Source organism: Scylla paramamosain, chromosome 18 (assembly GCF_035594125.1).
Source record: "Scylla paramamosain isolate STU-SP2022 chromosome 18, ASM3559412v1, whole genome shotgun sequence".
Taxonomy (NCBI): Eukaryota; Metazoa; Arthropoda; class Malacostraca; order Decapoda; family Portunidae; genus Scylla; species Scylla paramamosain.
In genome coordinates this window covers 23,430,925-23,452,149 of record NC_087168.1, presented here as the reverse complement: position 1 = coordinate 23,452,149, position 21,225 = coordinate 23,430,925, and positions in this window count along the sequence as shown.

The following is a 21,225-nucleotide window of genomic DNA, read 5'->3' as shown; positions in this document are numbered from 1 at the left end:
GGAGCTTAACAGAAGGCGTGGCGGCCATTGACGGAGGGCGCGGCGTGTCTTTCTGCAGGAGGAGGAGCAGGAGGAGGAGGAGGAGGAAGAGGAGGAGGAGGAGGAGGAGGAGGAGGAGAAGGAGGGAGTAATTTGATTATTTTTTATCGTATTTTTCTCTTTGTAATATTCTTGTTTTTGTTTTGTATTATTTTTCGTCGTTTTTCTTTTTTTCATTTTTTTATCATTATGTTAGTTTAGTCTCTCTCTCTCTCTCTCTCTCTCTCTCTCTCTCTCTCTCTCTCTCTCTCTCTCTCTCTCTCTCTCAAATTGACAAACCGACGAGATAAAAGTGGGGAGAAGGAGGAGGAGGAGGAGGAGGAGGAGGAGGAGGAGGAGGAGGAGGAGGAGGAGGAGGAGGAGGAAGGAGGGGGAGGAGGTAGAGAGAAGGAAAAATCGAGGGAAAGATGAGTAGAGAACGAGAGAGAGAGAGAGAGAGAGAGAGAGAGAGAGAGAGAGAGAGAGAGAGAGAGAGAGAGAGAGAGAGGGGGGAGTATTGGGCGACCACGTTCATTCTCCAGAGAGGTTCCCCGAATTGACACGGGCGTCCTCGATACCAGTGGAGTGGCAGGTCGCTTTTCCATCAGTGTTTGCCCGACGTGGGATGAGCGAGGCGCCCGTGCTTACTGACACACGCACACACATACGTACACACCCACTCACTCACCCACCCACAGACACACACACACACACACACACACACACGCACGCATCCATACACAGAAGGACAGACGGACAGACAGACAGACATATGTACACTTCATTATATATTATTTTTCTTTTTTTCGTTTGCACTGACAGTCAATTTATCGTTGACAGACACACACACATACACAAGATTCATTATTTTTGTTTCTATGTAATATTTTTCTCTCACAGACAGACAGACAGACAGACAGACACACATATAGACACGCACATACACGCAGACTGACACACACACACACACACACACACACACACACACACACACACACACACACACACTGTTCTTTATATCTTACTTTTCATTCTCCCGTAAGTTTAAGTAATCTAATTGAAATATATACTATAAATATTCTATTTCACGTACGTTTGAACAGTTTAAAGAAATGACGTTACGGTTTACAGTATTCTTAAGTTTAGTTAGTGCAAAGTAATATTCTCATGACGGAACCTGTTTAAATCTCTCTCTCTCTCTCTCTCTCTCTCTCTCTCTCTCTCTCTCTCTCTCTCTCTCTCTCTCTCTCTCTCTCTCGCATCGTCGCCTTCAGTTTAAGTCCCAAGCCACAAACGTCACCACAGCAGCCCATCAACACCACCACCACCACCACCACCACCACCAGCGGTTAGGGGAGTCACCGGCGGCGCCAATGTCACTGCCCTGGTGGTGGAGGTGGTGGTGGTGGAGGTGTTGGTGGTGGTGGTGGTGGTGGTTTTATGGACTATAGAAATTTCCTCCTCCTCCTCCTCCTCCTCTTCCCAATCCTGCCACGCCCTTGTTCTCATTTCTTTATCATTTTCTCTTCCTACCCCACCTCCCCTTTCTCTCTCTCTCTCTCTCTCTCTCTCTCTCTCTCTCTCTCTCTCTCTCTCTCTCTCTCTCTCTCTCTCTCTCTCTCTCTCTCTCTCTCTTAAAAAAAAAAAACTCCGGAACGTTCCAAATAAGTTGGCGGGAGCGTTAAGAAAGAGACGCGTATGCAAACAGAGGACTCGATAGTTGTTTAATTAAGCTTTGTCTCAAGAATCGCGCGCCTTTTATACCACGCGTTGGCCAGACCTTCCTGCATAAATAACACCTAATGAGACCCGCCCGTGGTTATGGCGATGCTGGAGGAGGAGGAGGAGGAGGAGGAGGAGGAGGAGGAGGAAGAGAGAGAGAGAGAGAGGCATACACACACACAGACACACGTAAAGAGACACAGAGAGGGAAGAGAAAAATGAGTTATATTATTGAATTAAGCTTTTTCCATGGTTTTGCAAATTCTACCGTGCTGACTCCGTGTTCTCTACGTATCACAACACTGCATCGTGGTCATAGGAGGAAGCAGAAAGAGAGAGAGAGAGAGAGAGAGAGAGAGAGAGAGAGAGAGAGAGAGAGAGAGAGAGAGAGAGAGAGAGAGAGAGAGAGAGAGAGAGAGAGAGAGGCACACAGAGAAGAGATGAATGAGATGAATTCTATGGGTTTTTCATATTTTTTTTTTACCTTTTGTCAGTTTGCTACACGTATAACATCACTGTGCTTTTTAAATCTCACGCTACGACACTTCACCGCTTACTATTGAACCAAGTTAGTTTTCTATGGTTTTACGAAGACTAGTTCACAAACACAGGAATTTTTTAACACTTCGTCAGTACACTGGAGGAGGAGACACACACACACACACAAAAAAAAAAAAAAGAGAAGAATCAGGTTTATCGATGAGCCATCTTGGTTTTCTGTGATTTCCCGAAGATCAGCACAACAGCTCAGCACTTTCTACCCTTCGTCAGTCCCCTCTACGCATCACAGCACTGTATTATTCTCTAGAGCTTTTACATATTACTCTAGAACACTCCACCACCCTCCACCACCGCCACCACACCCACAACCACAACCCCAGCATAACATTACCACAGCCTCCACCACGCACCACAAAACTCCACCACACTCTAGTGCTTTCACATAATATAGCAGAACACTCCACCGCCCTCCACCACTTCACTGCATCCACCCCTCCTGCACTTCTGACGCCCAGCCACACATCACAGCCTCCACCACGCGAAATGTGACACTCCACCACACGTCACCACTTCCACCGCACCTTCTGTTTCTTCCAGCCGTGTTAAGGAACAAAATCTGGGTTATTCTTTCGTGTTGGGTTAAGAAAAGGTAAACAGAGAAAATGAGGAAAAAAACGAAGAAAAATGGAAAAGATGATGCCTAAGAGTAGAATAAGAAGATGAATAAGACTAAAATGACAAAGAAAGACTGAAAATTAAACACATTTTCCTCATATTCCATCTCTTGCACTCACAGATGCCCTCCCTCCTACTTACTGACGCACCCCGACGCTGAAGAAACTATACTGCTCATTAACTCACCAACGTTTCCTCACCCTTGACTCTTTTTAACTGATATTTCTCACCCCACACTAACCCTCCCACCCACCCACACACACACACATACAGAGGAAAGTAGCCCACGATAACTCACCGATGTAGTGTACTCTTGGCTCCACCGCTCGCCTGGAAAGAGAGAAGTACATATTAACATCAAGAAATACGAAGTCTGTGGGGATTGTATGATTTCAAGTAAAAGATCAGATAGCAAATTTTCTGGTGAGTAAGCAAGTGAGTGAGTGTGTGTGTGTGTGTGTGGGAGTGTGTGGGAGTGAGGTGACCACAAGAGGTAAGCTTAGTCCAATCTCTCCCTCTCATTACGTGTGTGTGTGTGTGTGTGTGTGTGTGTGTGTGTGTGTGTGTGCGACGCTTCCATACTTTATTCACTCGCACAGTTTATTCATTCCTCATTTTCTTTATTCATCTTTTTTTTTTATTTCTCAGCTTTGAAATACTGGATAGAAAATGAATACAGGCATAAATAAATAAATAAATACATAACAGTTATGGCGCGGACCAGAGAGAGAGAGAGAGAGAGAGAGAGAGAGAGAGAGAGAGAGAGAGAGAGAGAGAGAGAGAGAGAGAGAGAGAGAGAGAGAGAGAGAGAGAGAGAGAGAGAGAGAGAGAATAAACGAACAGAGCGAACGGCGGAAAGAAGGAGGAAGGGGGAGGAGGCTGAAGAAAAAGAAGAAGAAGAAGAAGAAGAAGAAGAAGAAGGGGACTAACGGAGCGCTGCATAAATCATACTCTCCCATTGCCAGTGTTAGAGAATTCCCGTGTATACATTTAGTGCTCGGCAGAATTCGTGTTGCTCAATGTTCTTTAGTCAGTTTGAAGGTGACAAGGTGACTGGGTAAGATTATAAGAGTTAAGTAAGGGAGTATTGGTGTTTTGTGATGATACGTAGTTGGAGAGATCTAGATTATGTTACTGAGGTTGTTGTTGTTGTTATTGTTGTTGTTGTTGTTGTTGTTAATGTTGTTCTCTTTTTCCTCGTCTTCCTTTCCTTTCCCCTCCTTCTCTTCTTCCATTCGATTCAGTGTAATAATAAATAATTTTACAGATATAGATTATGATATTGGTTTCCTACTATTTTTTCTCTCTCTCTTCTTTGTCTTAATCGTCTTTCTTTTCTCCTCCTCCTCCTCTTCTTCTGTACTAACTTATCTATGAAACAATAGTAAATGAGATCTAGTTTATAGTCCTAAATTTGTTCGTCTTTTTCTCTTCCTCCTCCTCCTCCTTTTCGTCTTTTTTTCCTCCTCCTTTCTTTCTTTTGTTCTCTCTCTCCTTCTCCGTCTACTCTATGTAATGATAATAACAGGAAACTAAAGAAATGAAGGGGAAGAAAATAGAGGAGGATTACTGTATATTTCACTACCACGACCACCACCACCATTGTCACTTCACTCACTCACCACCACCACCACCACCACCGCAACCACTTCCTGTGATCACGTTGCTGGTCACAATGAAACTATCAATACCACATTCTGGCTTCCTGTTCACGATTTTCTTACTTTATTATTCCTTATTTTCCCTTCCTTTTTTTTTTTATCTTCTGATCTTTTTTTTTTGTCGTGGAAACTTGTGCTAGTCTTAGTTCTCACAGGGTTACCTTTCTCTCTCTCTCTCTCTCTCTCTCTCTCTCTCTCTCTCTCTCTCTCTCTCTCTCTCTCTCTCTCTCTCATTCATAATTCACAACAACATCTGCATGAAAATGGTTTATAAATGACTTAATTAATAATGCAAAATGTAACGGAAGTGAGTCTCTCTCTCTCTCTCTCTCTCTCTCTCTCTCTCTCTCTCTCTCTCTCTCTCTCTCTGCATCTGTTTTCACTTTACACACACACACACACACACACACACACACACACACACACATGTAACAGCTGTCATCAAAAAAACAAGAAAACAAAAAAAAATAAAGAAAACATTCATTTATTCCCTTCCCTCCCTTCCTTCCTTAAAAAAATAATTCTTCCTTCTTTCCTTCCTTCCTTCCTCCCTTCTTTTCTTTCTTCCTTCCTTCTCCTATCCTTTCCAAATAATAATAATAGATGTTCCTCCTTTCTTTCCTTTCTTCTTCCTTCCCTCACTCCTTCCCTTCTTTTCATCTCCTCTTTCTTCCAAACCTCCTTTCTCTTTTTCCCCTTCCTTCCAAACTTCCTTCCTTTCTCAATATTTTCTCACTCCTTCCCTCCTCAGCCCTTCCTCACTTCCTCCCTGTCCTTTCTTCCTTCCATTCTTCTTTTCCCTATCACTCTTTCTCATCATCCATTCACTCCCTCCTTCTCTTTCTCCAACCATCCCTTCCTTTCTCCCTGCTTCCTTTTCCCAATTCCTCAAGCCTTTCCTCTCTGACTCCCATCCTTCCCTCCTTCCCTCTCCCACTCCTTGCCTCCTTCCGGTTAATATTTTATGTACATCTTGTTTTCCACGCGGCACACCTGTCTGTTATTCCCTCAGGTGCGCGGCAGGTGGCGAGGCGACTTGTCCCGCGCCTGAATACATTATAGGCAAAACTGAAGCACGGTGCAGAGAGAGAGAGAGAGAGAGAGAGAGAGAGAGAGAGAGAGAGAGAGAGAGAGAGAGAGAGAGAGAGAGAGAGAGAGAGATGGGCGGGAGGCAGATAAACAGAGAAAATAGGGGCAGACAGACAGAAAGATAGATAGATAGACAGATAGAGAGGGACACAAATAGATAAATAACCAGACATACAGATAGACAGACAGACACACACATAGGGAGACCGACAGACAGAAAAAAATAAACAGATCGACCCAGAAAAAGAAAAAAAGGAAGAAAAAAAACCGAGAAAATGACTCCTTTTTTAAGAATTCTTCAGTAACTTTAAATGTGATAACTTACACACACACACACACACACACACACCTGAACACCCCTCACTTCCACCACTACCACCACCACCACCACCTTCCCCCGCAAACACAGAGGCACGTATCAAAGCACAACTAATGGCCATACCCTCGCGTGATTCCGGAAGAGTGGAGGCAACACAGGCATCATTCTTCTGAGAGTTACGGCGGGGTTCCAAGGGGCCTTTATAAACTATTGCTCGAAGATAAGCCGCCGTTCGTCTTCACAAGGGCGTCGAGGAGCAGAAGGAGGCGCTGAAGGAGGAGGAGGAGAAGGAAAATATAGAAAGGTGAATGAATATGAGTGAGAAATGAGGATAGTGAAAGAAATTAATGACGGAGAGAGAGAGAGAGAGAGAGAGAGAGAGAGAGAGAGAGAGAGAGAGAGAGAGAGAGAGAGAGAGAGAGAGAGAGAGAGAGAGAGAGACCCACTACTACTACTAACCTTTGTTACTGGTTTTGACTGGAGGAGGAGGAGGAGGAGGAGGAGGAGGAGGAGGAGGAGGAGGAGGAGGAGGAGGAGGAGGAGGAGGAGGAGGAGGAGGAAAAGACAAAGGAGAAACAAATAGTAGCATATCTGTTGTGTTTTTGTGTGTGTGAAAGAAGAAGAAGAAGAAGAAGAAGAAGAAGAAGAAGAAGAACTGGGATTATTGGAGGAGGAGGAGGAGGAGGAGGAGGAGGAGGAGGAGGAGGAGGAGGAGGAGGAGGAGGAGGAGGAGGAGGAGGAGGAGGAGAGTAAAAATAAAGAGAAAGGAAAAACATAAAGAAAAAAGGAGTAACTGAAATGGGGAAGAGAAAAAACGAATGGGGAGGGAGAGAGAGAGAGAGAGAGAGAGAGAGAGAGAGAGAGAGAGAGAGAGAGAGAGAGAGAGAGAGAGAGAATGAATCACGGATGAATGGAGTGTACTTGTCAACTTCTCAAACAACAGAACATTGATCCGAGAGACCTAAAATTGTCTTCTCTCTCTCTCTCTCTCTCTCTCTCTCTCTCTCTCTCTCTCTCTCTCTCTCTCTCTCTCTCTCTCTCTCTCTCTCTCTCTCTCACTCCTCATACACGAAACACACACCCACAGACCCACCCTAAAAAAAGACAGTTATCATTTCTCTTACTCTCCTTTCCCTCTCTCTCTCTCTCCCTCTCTCTCTCTCTCCCTCTCACTCAAAAAATCTCCAAACAGCCTACTTCTTTCACAAACTTTTTATTTTCCCCTTTTTTTCTGTGTCTGTTTGTTTCTCTCACTCATATATCCCTTATTTCTGCCCCCCTCTCTCTCTCTCTTTCTCTCTCCCCCCTCTCTCTCTCTCTCTCTCTCTCTCTCTCTCAGCCAAGGAACAAGGGCGGAGGGAACCAGTAGGCCTAAATAGAAGAGGATTTTTGTATTGTCACTGTCTTTTGTATTTCACTAGGGACGAGTTTTTGGAGTGTGTGTGTGTATGTGTGTGTGTGTGGAGGAGAGACAGTGTAGAGTGTTGATAGATACATGAATATAAAGATAGGTTAAGATATGGACTGAGTGATCGATAGATATATAGACTGATAGATAGATAGATAGACAGATAGGAAGATAAATGAATAGACAGACAGACGGACAGACAGACAAATAAATGGGATGGACAAATGTTGAAATTACTGCAATATTTTATGGCTTCGTTTTCTGGGATTAAAAATATACGCTAGGATTTTCATTTACCCGAGAGAGAGAGAGAGAGAGAGAGAGAGAGAGAGAGAGAGAGAGAGAGAGAGAGAGAGAGAGAGAGAGAGAGAGAGAGAGAGAGAGAGAGAGACTAATCATAACTTTTAAATTCTAACTTGAACTAGTATAGAATAACTACCACGTCTTGTAACTACTACTACTACTACTACTACTACTACTACTACTACTACCACCACCACACATCACCACATCACCTCCTGTCACCACCCATCACACAGTCACCGCCAGCCACCCGTCACTCCCCACCAGAGGAACCATCACCAGCCACGTGGCCAGCGACAGTCCGCGCGTTAATATAAAAATGAATGAAGAATAAAAGGGAAATAATACAAGAATGTAGCTTTATTTTGGTATGTTCTAACTTGAGTAGTTTTTAAGGATGTACTCGTATTGTATGTAGGTTTGTGTGTGTGCTATTACTGCTACTACTACTACTACTACTACTACTACTACTACTAGTACGACTACTACAACTACTACTACTACTACTGCTACTATTCTTACGTAAATCAGAGGCAAAAATAAGTAAAAACAACAAAGAACAATAATAAAAACGGAAAAAAGAGCAAAAATACATTAGTAACTAAAATAAATAAGTAAATAAATAGATGAATGAACAAACAGACAAAAAAAAATAAACAAAAATCATAACACGCACACCACAAAACACCACACACCACACAGCACCACACCTGACCACCCTCAAGCAAGACTCAGAACCCAAGACCCAAGACGCAGGAGAACACAAGAGTGAGCGGCGGAATAAAACACAAGCGAGGCGAGGCAGCAGTAACTTCTTCCCGCTGAAATACAGGAGTCAGCCCGTAACTTCCCTCGGCTATTGGGGAACCAGAAATAAAGAACGAGGAATCAATAAGGGGCAGGGAAACGTGGTAGCTGACTGGTGGAGTGAACCTTATGAGAAAGAGGAGGAGGAGGAGGAGGAACAGCGCCACTGTCCTCCCTCCACTCATTCAATTAGGGTCCTAAAATTAGTCCGTCAAGGTGGATTAATCTGCTAAGAGGGAAAGTGACACGGGGAAATGAATTGACAATTTATAAGGAAGCTGGCGGTGAGCGGAGAGGCTGAAGTGCTCGGCGGGCGGCGGGGCTCGGGCGGCTCTGTAGCGGGGCGTCCTAAGGGTGGATTCCCCGCAGGGCGCCACCACCCACAGGAATGTTTGGCTGCGGGGAGGGAAAAATCGCTGCCTGTTGTCTCAGTGAGCAAAAAGCAGCGACTGTCAACGCGGGTAGATATGTCCTTCTTTCCCCCGTCCCTCTGTCTGTCTGTCTGTCTGTCTGTCTGTCTTGTTCTTTCCCTAATTGTCTATCTTCCTGTTCACCTGTTTTTTGTTCTCTCGTATGTCTATTTATTTCCTGTTTCTCTTTCTCTTGTTCTTTCGTATCTTCTTTCTCTTTATTTCTGCCTTTCTGCCCGTCTCTTTGTATTTGTCTCTTAATCTCTCGTATGTCATTTTATTCTCTGTCTGTCTGTCTGTCTTTCTCTTGTTCTCTCTTTGTGTTCTTTCCTCCTCCGTCTGTCAGTCTGTCTGTCTCTTTTCCTGTTCTTCTCTCACAGTGTTCGTTTTTACGTTGGATTTCCTATTTTACTTCATTTATCTATTTATTTTATTCTTCCTAGTCCCATCGTTCTTCTTAGTCTATTTTCCTACGGCGAAACTAAGTGAAAATAAATAACAGCGTGGCGAGTTTTGACAGAAATTTCTAAACCGGACGACACACGTACAGTACCCGACACACACACACACACACACACACACACACACACACACACACACACACACACACGTACAAAAAAAAATAATGATGAAAGTAAACAGCAAATCACAAAAAAAAAAAAAAAAATACGAAAAAAAACACACACACCCCAAAAGAAAGCGTTAGAGGGAGAAAAATTAACAAAAATGAAAATAATAATGGCGAAAACCAGTAATAACGAATAAAAAATAAATAAAGCGTTAGAGAAAGGAAAAAAAATAACAAAAAATTAAAAGAATAATGACGAAAAACAGCAATAGCGAAGCCCAAAAATTACAAAAAAAAATAAAAATAAAAAAAAACAAGAAACCGTACAAAAAAAAGTATTAGAGAAAGGAAGGAACATAGAGAGAGAGAGAGAGAGAGAGAGAGAGAGAGAGAGAGAGAGAGAGAGAGAGAGAGAGAGAGAGAGAGATGGGGGGGGATCGAAGCTGGTTATCTCGTTAGTGTTGAAGCTTTTGCGAAGTTGTGCCAGCAATAAACGAGTCTTTGATGGTGGGACGTGAGCCTAATTCCCCGCCCATAAAGCCATCACGCCCTTCAGTCTGCCCGGAGTTACGAGGGACTGGGGAGGAGGAGGAGGACAGGATGAGGATGGGAGGGGAGGAGGAGGAGGAGGACAGGATGAGGATAGGAGGGGAGGAGGAGGAGGAGGACAGGATGAGGACAGAATGATAGGAGGATTAGGAGGTGGACAGAAGGAGGAGGAGGATAGGAGGAGGACAAAAGGAGGACAGAAGGAAGAAGGATAGGACAAGAGGAACGGGGAGAATAGGACAGGAGTGGACAAGATGGGGACAGGAGGAGGAGGAGGAGGAGGAGGAGGAGGAGGAGGAGGAGGAGGAGGAGGAGGAGGAGGAGGCGGAGGAGAAAAGTGTGTGTGTGTGTGTGTGTGTGTGTGTGTGTGTGTGTGTGTGTGTGTGTGTGTGTGTGTGTGTGTGTGTGTGTGTGTGTGTGTGTGTGTGTGTGTGTGTGTGTGTGTGTGAAATAAAGGAAAACCAAATATTTTCCTTAAAACCAAACCATCACACAGACTTTCCTTTCCTCCCTTTCTCTTCCTTCTTTCCTTCCTTCCCTTCTCTCTGACGGAAGAGAAACGAGAGAAATAAGGAAAAGAGCAAAGGAAAGGGAAGAAAAGGAAAGGGAATGAAAAAAAGTAGATAAAAAAAATTAGAGGAAGAGTGAAAGAAACGAAGGAAAATAAAGAAAATAATAAGAAAATATAAAATAAGGAAAGAAATAACTAAAAAATTGCTATCAGTATTAAAAAAACAAAGGGATGAACAAGAGGTGATGGGGGACAGAAATGGGAATGGCAGTGAAGGGGTTGAGGAAGGATGTGTCAGTGAAGGGGTGAGATTTAAGGGGAAGAGTTAGTGAGGAAGGGGAACTGAGGGGACGGAGGGTGAGAGAAGGGTGAGGGAAAGGGAGGGTGAGGGGAGATGGAGCATTAAGTAAAGGAGGGGAGGTTTAAAGAGGAATGAAGGTTAAGGGGACGAAAAGCGAGCGGCCATGAGGGGAGAGGGAAGAGAGAAGAGGGGAGAGGGGAAAGAAGAGAGAGGGATGGAAAGAAGGAAGAAGTGAGATGGGGAAGAGAGGAAAGAGAGAGAAGGATAGAAGGAATAGGGTAGAGGGGAAAAGAGAGGAAAGAGGAGGGAGAAAAACGAGGAGCTGTAACAAAAAAAGAAGGAAAAAGGAAAGGAAATAAGAGGAAATAAGGAAAAATGAAGAGAGAAAAAGAAGAAAAAGGAAAAAAAATCGAAAAAAAACAAAAAATGATGAGTGTAAAAAAAACGAAAGAAAAAGAAAGAAAAAGGAAACAAAGGAAAGACAGAAAACACTAAGAACAGAAGAGAAAAGAGGGAAAAAGAGGGGAAAGAGGGAAAGTAAGGGGAAAAACAGGCCAACTTAGAGGAAACTTCCCCTCACAGCTCGAGTTTGGTATCTTTGGCAACTGAGCTTTGTGTTTCCATAATGTAAATAATCCGTAAAACTAAAGGCAATTTTCACGGCGCGGCTTAAAGGGAGAGAGAGAGAGAGAGAGAGAGAGAGAGAGAGAGAGAGAGAGAGAGAGAGAGAGAGAGAGAGAGAGAGAGAGAGAGAAAATGGTTGGAAGGTAAAGAAAGGAACGAAGGGAAGGGAGGGAGGGATGAAGGAGGGAGGGAGGGAGAGAGAAAGATAGGAAGGAAGGAAGGAAGGAAGGAAGGAGGAAAAGAAAAGAAAAAAAGAAAAGAAAGGAAGAAAAGATGAAAGCAAAGAATGATAAAAAAAAGAAAAGAAGAACGAAAAGAGAATAAATCAATAAATAAACAACTAAGACAGAATTACCATAAAAAAACAACACTTCCTAAACACCAATAACAACAACAACAACAAGTAAACAACAACAACAACAACAAGATATTCACCACCTGACACACCACCACCACCACCACCGAGACAAACACACCCAAACACACCCAAACACGTCCAAACATGCGCCATCCAGCAACCATCACTCCAGGCTTTAACGTGACGGTCGGACTCAAACATCAAAAGAAGCATTAATCATTGAATTTACTGCTACATTACAGCGTCAGGGGCACCGCTACCCGCTCTCTCACAGCGCTACACATTCTCCACCCACTACATCGTCCACCTCCTCCTTAAGCGCCCTCCTCTTGCCCTGAGCGATAAGAAGAGGGAGTGAGCGAAGGTCTGAGGGAGAGAGAAAGGCGGTCTGTGTCTGACAATAACGAAGTGTGCGGAGTTTAAGGTGTGGCCGAGCGGGTATAGCTGGACGGGGCAGGCAGAGAGAGAGAGAGAGAGAGAGAGAGAGAGAGAGAGAGAGAGAGAGAGAGAGAGAGAGAGAGAGAGAGTATAATGAAAATGGAACGAGGCAGTGGGAGTGAGATTCTACGGATTGAAAAGAGAAAAAAAAGTAAGAAAAAAGAAAATGAGAAAAATAGTAAAGAATGAAAAAGCGAGGGGAGAGAGAGAGACAGAGAGAGAGAGAGAGAGAGAGAGAGAGAGAGAGAGAGAGAGAGAGAGAGTACTAGGATCGATGGTGGCTCGGCAGCTCATCATTAATGTTGTAATGAGCAGAATACATGCGGCCGGTGTGTGTGTGTGTGTGTGTGTGTGTGTGTGTCATGCGTGGGGCTGTAATGGCGAGTAATTTCATAACAAGCACAGCGATGACGCGAGGCAGCACAGGGTAGGCCAGGACATGACGCTTGCTTCACTACCTCCCACCCCGCCATTGGTTCCTTATCGCGTATCGAAGCCAGTCATCCAGCCAGCCAGCCAGCCAGTCAGCCCTCCAAGCCACTGCAGATTCCCTTATTTTCTTATGTCATGATCTTAAACCTCACAGAAGTCAGTAAGACATCCACAAACTCACAAAATACTCATGGAAACGTACCGAACCTCACCGCATCTCGAAGTGTTTCAGAATACAGAAGGTCAGGCGAGGCTCAACTGATGGACGAGCGGGAGGTTCTTGGCTGGCGGTCGTGACTTGGCCTCAGCTCAGACTCACGACGCGGCGCAGGGATCGTGGAGTGGACCGTATTCCCAAATGTTTCAGCGTCTTATCTCTCCACTCTTAACTGGCTCTAGTCTGGTGGGAGTTATTGGCGGGGTTTCTCGGGTGTTTTCGTGATGCTAGTGATAGTTTAAGAATTTTTATCAGTCTCTAGTGGAAGTTACCGGGGTTGTCTAGTTGTGGTTTAAGAATTCTGAGCCTCACATTACTTTTTAGCAGGTTCTAGTGGATGTTACTGGGGTTCCTAAGGGTATTTTCGTGATTCTAGTCACGCCACTGCTTTTTTTAACAGGTTCTAGTGTAAGGTATAAAGGTTTTCAAGAGTGTTTTCTCAATTCTAAGGATATTTGGAAAAAAAATCAACATCAAAGAGAAAACCACAAATGAGAACTAATGTATATGTATGACCTTTGAAAAATTGGTCTTGAGAAAGCACGAAACATTTCAAAATACAGGCACCCTTGCCTTGACTCGGCCACACACACACACAAACACACACACACACACACGAAGCGGAGGGGCCAAGCCAAGCCAAGCTCAGCCATCACCTCTAATTTCATCACCGCAGAACAAACACGATTCGCCCCAACACCTAAACTCTCTCGGACACAAACTCCCTCCACCGTGTTTACGAGAGAGAGAGAGAGAGAGAGAGAGAGAGAGAGAGAGAGAGAGAGAGAGAGAGAGAGAGAGAGAGAACCATAATCTGAAACATTTCTGCCCTGCACCTCTACTACTTTCAAAAAGCTCTATTAGTTGAAGTTACACGGGTCTTTAAGGATATTTTTACAGTTCTAGTGACAGATGAACAACATTTCTACATTATTAACAGGAGAAACACTCATGAGAACACGGCTAGTCATCTCTGTGGCCTTGGAAAATAGTCGTGGTGAGAGAGGAAAGCATACGAGCTAGACAGGGAGCGAGCGAGACGGGTGGACGGGTGGGAGAGCTCAGCAAGGCCCCTCCAGGCAGCGTCGTTCGTCTGTCTAATCTGGGAAGTTTCAGCGGAGGGCGAGGAGCCGCTTCGGGCAAGTGATGGGCTGGGTGTTGGAGGGGATGTGAGGCTCCAGGCAGTGCGAGTGCAGGGCGAGGGTGAGAGAGCTGGGCAAATTTCGTCCCTCTGGTGCGGTGTTTCTCCAGCCAGCGCTCCGCGAGACTTGATTAAATAAAGAATGTTACGTACGCTGCGCTGCACTACTTGAGTTATGGAGCTGTGCGGGTTTTCTTCCATGTTTGGACTGTATGGTGATACACGATTCATGAAAAAGAGAGGAGAAAAACAAAACAAAACAAAAGGAAAGTAAAAGAAGGAAAAAAAAAGTAGTTAGTAGAATCTGTTTTATTGAAAAGTATACTTGGTGAAAATGTAGGAAAAGGAGAGAATATCTACTCACCATTCTACATTATGCGCTTCGTGCTAAACTTCAGTGTACGATAATCATGGTGAGATGTACAATGTTCCTTTTCCTTGTACGTACCTGAAAAGAAAAGAATAAAAATATAGAAACATAACACATAACGGAATATGTTAAAATTAATCTAGCTTTTTAGTTACACTCATTAGATAACTCTTTGCTTCTTCCTCTTATTATTATTTTTTTTTTCGTATGTAGTAACAAAAAGAGAAATAAAATCAACAAAAGAATATAAGACGAAATGAATCCAGTGTTTTTTTAGTGACACTCCTTAGATAGATAACACTGGCCTGTCCTCTCTCTATCTCTCTCCTTTACTATAAATTTGCATACAAGTTAGTTTTCATATTTAGTAACAAAATGAAAAAAATATATATAAGTCAAAACGAAAGATAGTTTTTTTGGTCACACTCCTTAGATAACACCCACCCACCCTTCCTCTCCCTCTCTCTCTTGTCTCCTGGCTTCATCTCATCTCCTTACCTCCTCTCCCTCCCTCTCCCTCCCTCTCACAAGTTTCCCTCCGCGGCACACTACCACCTCGGCGTGTCGTGTTCAATATTTGAGCCACTGTCAATATCCCTCGTAACAAGCGCTGTCAATATCTGCCGGCCGATATTCATAGATGCGTGGGGATATTCAGCCCTGAAGAGACCCTGCCTGTCCACCCGCACGCCTCCCACCTCCCGCTCCATTCCGCCCCACCAACTACAAAGGAACACAAACGAAGGGCAAAACAGCTGGACAAGACTTCCTGGTTGTTATTCAGTCTGTTTTCTTTTCTGGGATTAAATTGAGTTTTATAATGATTTTTTTTTTTTTTTTTTTTTTGTTGGAATGGAATGATGAAAGGTTTAAATATCATCACAATCATCATCGCTATGAGTGTCACTATCATTGTCACCATCACCACTAGAAGTAAATTGGTAACTTTTAATTCAGATTTTTCTTTTCTGGGGAAAGATAGGAGGTTTTGCTATCATCATCACCATCACCACCATCACTATCACTATCACCATCATCTTCACCATCACCACCTGGGATATTCAGGAACTAAATTCGTTAACTTTTTTTTTTTTTTATTCTGACAAGAAAGCGATTTTACCACCACCACCATCACCATCACCATCATCACCACCTCGGATTTTCTGGCACTAAACTAAACTTTTTTTTTTTTTAATCCTGACCTTTTTTCAGGGTGGTGAGGCAAGATAATCACCATCACCACCACCACCACTACCACTAACACCATCACCATCACCACCACCACCACCACCACTAGCAGAGTCGTCACGCACCATAACGAGGCAGTAACACAAACTACTCTCATTTGCAGAGGCTAATTACCATGCTGAAAAAGAGAGAAAAAAGTAAAAAGAGAGAAAAAAAAAAGAAAAAAGAGAGAGAATTAGGAAAGAGGAATTTAATGACGAGAATTAGTGTCAGAACGGCCATTAGCCAGATGCAATTAGGTTTTCACGAGAAGCGTACATTTAATTTTAATAATATTGTTGTTGTAATAATATTTCCGTGTTCATAGTTCATTTTATACACACGGGGATGTTTGTTTGTTTGTTTGTTTGTTTGTTTGTTTGTTGGTTCGTGTGTTGGTTGATTAGCTGGTTGGGTGTGTGAGTTTAACTATTCTAATTCAATATTTATTTATTTTTTCGTATATTGAAGCTTTCTGTGTGTGTGTGTGTGTGTGTGTGTGTGTGTGTGTGTGTGTGTGTGCATGAAAATTGTTTCCACACACACACACACACACACACACACACACACACACACACACACCTTTTAACACAACATATTCTGACAGTTTCGGGCATTCGGGCCCCCTCTTACCCTCCCCCCGACACTCTCTCTCTCTCTCTCTCTCTCTCTCTCTCTCTCTCTCTCTCTCTCTCTCTCTCTCTCTCTCTCCGTGTTTATTAAAAATTCTCACGTTTTCAAATTATTCAAGGCTTTTAAGGAATGACTTAGAGAGAGAGAGAGAGAGAGAGAGAGAGAGAGAGAGAGAGAGAGAGAGAGAGAGCACCACTATTCTTCCTCTTCTCTCGCCAAATGAAACATGAAACTGATTCGAACTTGTGCAGTATATGATTCGAATACGTTCTTCCCTGATCTAAACATTTTTATTTATTTATTTATTTATTTTACTTTTCCATTCGTATATCTGTGTTCTTTCGTACCTGTCTCACCTCAGTCCCTTGTTCCTCCTTCTCTGTCCTTCTCAGTTCCCCCTACACCTCTTCTCTCTTCTTCCTTTTCTGTTCTTCCTCCTTGACTATCCTCTTTTAATCTCCCTACGCCTCCTCTTCCTCTCCTCTCTCTTCTCCTATTCCTCCTCTTCCCCTTGTTCCTCATCCTCTATCACTCCCTCACGAGTTCTCTTTCTCTCCCCTCTTCTCTTCTACTCCTCCTTTTTCCTCTTGCTTATCCTCTATCCTCCTCAATCACTCCCCAACTCCATCCTCTCCTCCTCTTCCCTTTCCTCTATCCTCCTCAATTCCTCCCACACCTACTCTTCCTCTTATTCTCCTCCTCTGTGTGTTCTCTCCTCCTCCTCCTCCTCCTCTTACCTCGCATATTCCTCGCAGCACGCCACGATTTCTCGCTGTTTTGTCCGATAACAGGACCTTCGTTTGCTCTGAAGTTCATCCGCCATAAAGTGCTTTTAGCGTCACGACCCAAATATAAATGTTCTCTATTCTGCTCCATCAGCTTTCGGTATTGTTTCGCTGCCGGCTCGCCTCGCTAAGTGCTTCGGTGCTTCACTGGGGGACGCTCGAGCTCTCGGTTCAGTCACTTCGTCACTGATGTTCTAGCTGGTGTTGCTGCTGCTGGTGTTGGTGTTGCTGGTACTACTACTACTACCACTGCCGCCACCACCACCACCACCTCCTACCTGTTATTCACCTGTCAAGTATAATTAAAAGTCGCTCTCATTAGTGCAGCTTATTTCAGGTGGCAGGTGTTCTGACGTGTAATTCCATTATTGAACCTTCTGCTCATGTCTCGCCACCTCCCTCCCCGCCTTCGCTTTGTGTGTCTCTTATCTCTCTTTCCCTCTCTTTCTCCTCCATTCTTCTTTGAGTCATTCCTTCTTTCAGTTAATCTTTTATCTTTCTCTCTCGTTTTTTCCGTGTGTGTGTGCGTGTGTGTGTGTGTCTGCTTTTCCTTGTCTTTCTCACTTATTCCTCTTTCATTTCATTCTGTATCTATTATCTTCTCTTTGTGTGTCTCTGTCTCTATCTCTATTTCTCTCTTCTATTTCTCCTACATTCATTTCTCTTTCACTTTATCTTCTTCATTCTTACGCGAGACTTAAAGATGACTACATGAACAACAATGAGAGAGAGAGAGAGAGAGAGAGAGAGAGAGAGAGAGAGAGAGAGAGAGAGAGAGAGAGAGAGAGAGAGAGAGAGAGAGAGAGAGAGAGAGAAACACTTAGCCAGGTTTCTACTTCCTCTGCAGTCTTCCTAAGTGTTCTTATTCGTGCACAAGTTTTTTTTTTTTTTTTACTCTATTTATTTATTTATTTTTTATTTTTTTTTGCGTGTGTGCATAAGTGTGTATGTATGTAAGTAAGTGCGTGTGTTGTGTTGATGGTCTGCGACACACACACGCACACACACACACACAGGACAATCTTTCTAACTTCATACTAATTTTCTACAATAGCCTCCATCCCCCATCCCCCCTCCTCTCTCTCTCTCTCTCTCTCTCTCTCTCTCTCTCTCTCTCTCTCTCTCTCTCTCTCTCTCTCTCCTCCCATCACCTCCCCTCTACTTTACTTACCCCAGCCACTCCTCTTCTCTCCCCACCACCCAACCCATCTCACCAGCCACCAGCCCCTCCCCTTGCATGACTCCACACCATCAGGGCAGCGCCAGGAGACGACCAGCGAGGGCCATTACCGGAGTGCTCATTATCAGACCAGTTAGTGTTACCGTCCCCTCTGCGCCACACAGTCGTCGGGCTGACAACAACAGGTCGGGCCGTGTCAGAGTTTCAGCACGCAAGGCTTATACACAGCCCGAGTGAAACTATAGGGTAGCGATGTCAGGAGGATTGGTGTGGGTAAGCCAAAGTGTAGTTCAGGTTTTTTTAGGTTCTCCCATGGTCTATAGACTGCTCCTATATCGTAGTGTATTCTCTATTCGTCTACAATTTTTGGCTCTGTATAAAGGGATGTAGAGAGGTCAGGGATGGGTAAGCTAAGGAGTTTTCCAGGCTTCCTTTAGGGCTGTACGCTGCTCCTTTATCATTTACGAGTATATTTTGGTGTCTCGTCTTTAGCTCTGGATGTACAAAGGCATGTAGAGAGGTAAGATGTGGGTAAGCTAAGGGGTACTTAAGTTATTCAGCCTCCTTTTCGGTTTGCATGTCGCTTCTATGTTTTTTTACGAGTATATCCTCTTTTTGTCTCCATCTTCATCTCTGGGAGTAAAGGGAAGGGATTTAGGGAGGTTAGGTTTGGGTACTTCCAATTTCCCAGGCTCCCTTTTGGCTTGCACGCTGCTCCTTTATCCTTTACGAGCATATCCTCTTTTGTCTCCCGTCTTTACCCCTCCCGCCTGTCCACCTGTCTCGTTCTTTCCTCCCCCGGCCTATTACTTACTCCCTCTCCTTCTCTCCCTTCCCTCCCTGCAGTCCCTCACGAAGAAGAATGACCAGATATACCATCACCAAGGAGATGCCAATAGTACTGGAGTTTACCGACATTTTTCTCCGCCTCAGCGCTGCAGCGTCGGGAACAAAATGGGAAGGGTTGTAAGTAAAATTTCCTTGTGTGTGTGTGTGGGTGTGTGTGTGTGTGTGTGTGTGTGTGTGTGTGTGTGTGTGTGTGTGTGTGTGTGTGTGTGTGTGCGTGTGTGTGTGTGTGTGTGTGTGTGTCGTGGCGCTACATTAATTTTCCGACTTAATGGGATGCGTAAAGGATGAATAGACTTACACGACAGCATGCACACACACGACAGCACACACACACACACACACACACACACACACACACACATACATATGAGTCAGACTGCAAATATATACGAATAAATATCTATTACTCATTCGATATCTAAACATTTATTACCAACTGACGCACACACACACACACACACACACACACACACACACAAACACACACACACGCACAAGGGTATCTTAAGACCTGGCAGAGAGACGCACCTGTTTCTATCTTTTCTTTAGGCACTGATACGAATTCTAATATATATTTTTCCTATAGTTTTTCTAACCTTTCATCTTAATATATTTCAAGTCTCAGAGTGTCAGATGTCACAATTTGAACGATGTTTTTAATATGACTAAATGGAATGGACTAAATAAAAGAGTGAAAGAGGAACTGAAAGGGATTATAATATACTTTTTTTTTATATATATTTGTTCTAACCTCTCGTCTGACCAAAGTCCCGAGAGTGTCAGAATTTGAATGATTTTTTTACGTAAACTGAATCGAAAAGACGAAGTAAAAATGTGGCGGACGGAGGAAGGGGGGGAAGGATATTTGGTTTGTTTAGTCTCGTGGTGCAAAATACAACCCACGTCAGGCAGAGGGTGTTATTGTTATGCAGCCCTGATAGCTCCGTAATCACTGTCATCATAACATCCGCCTCCTACTCCTTCTTCTGCCTCCTTCTTCAATCTTCTAATTCTCCTTCCTTTGCTTTCTACTCCTCTTCGTCTTCCTTCTACTACTATTACTACTGTTACTACTATTACTACTATTACTACTGTTACTACTGTTACTCGTATTCTTCTTCATCCTCACTCTCTTCCTTTTTCTCCTTCTTCCTTTTCTTACTCCTCGTCCTTCCTTCTCCTCATCCTATTCCCGCCCTTCTCCTCGTCGTCGTCGTCCTCCTTCTCTTCCTCCTCCTCTTCCTCTTCTTCCTTCTCCTCCTACTACTACTACTACAAAAAACAGCTCCATTATCCTACTAACCCATACACGACCATTACCACAACCACCACCACCATCACTGCTACTACTAAAAACAGCCCCATTCCCTTACTAACCCAGAGAAGTCCAACACACACACACACACACACACGCACATACACAGAAACACTTCCTTTTAACATAACACAACACAGCTAATCCGGTTACTGCTAATCTATGTAGGAGAAGTGATTCAGTCTCCCCTGCCATCCGCCAGCCCGTTTTCTAATTTACATACAACAGCCCGCTTAAAGTAACGAAGGAGAAGAGCTGGCTGGACCAATGGGACCTCGCCTGCCAGTCTTTATTCGAGGAGGAAAGGACGGAGTGAGAACGAGGGATAGAAATGGACTGAGAGAGGGATAAACAGGGAGCGAGTGAGGAAGATAAAAACCAGGAAGGATAAGATAGAAACAGGAAGAGAGGTGAAAACAGTGCAAGAATTAGAAATAAAGGTAAGAAGAGAGGAAATAATGAGAACGAGGGATAGAAATGGACTGAAAGAGATAAACAGGAGGCGGGTGAGGAAGACAGAGACGAGGTGAGGTAGGAGAGAGATAGAAAAAGGATGAGGAATGAAAAAGAGAGGTAATAGCGAGAGGTGATAAAAACGGTGGAAGGGAAAGAAAGGGAGATAGAAATGGAGTGAAAGAGATGTATATAAACAAGGGTTAATGAGAAAAAAGAGAAAAACAAAGGGAAGAACGTAAAAGAGATAGAAACAACGAAAGAGGGGGAAAAATAAAAGGAAGAGTTGGAAAGAGAGAAAGGGAAACGGAGAGAGAGAAACAGAACGCAGAGTAAGAAAATAGAAAAAAAAGGAGACAAA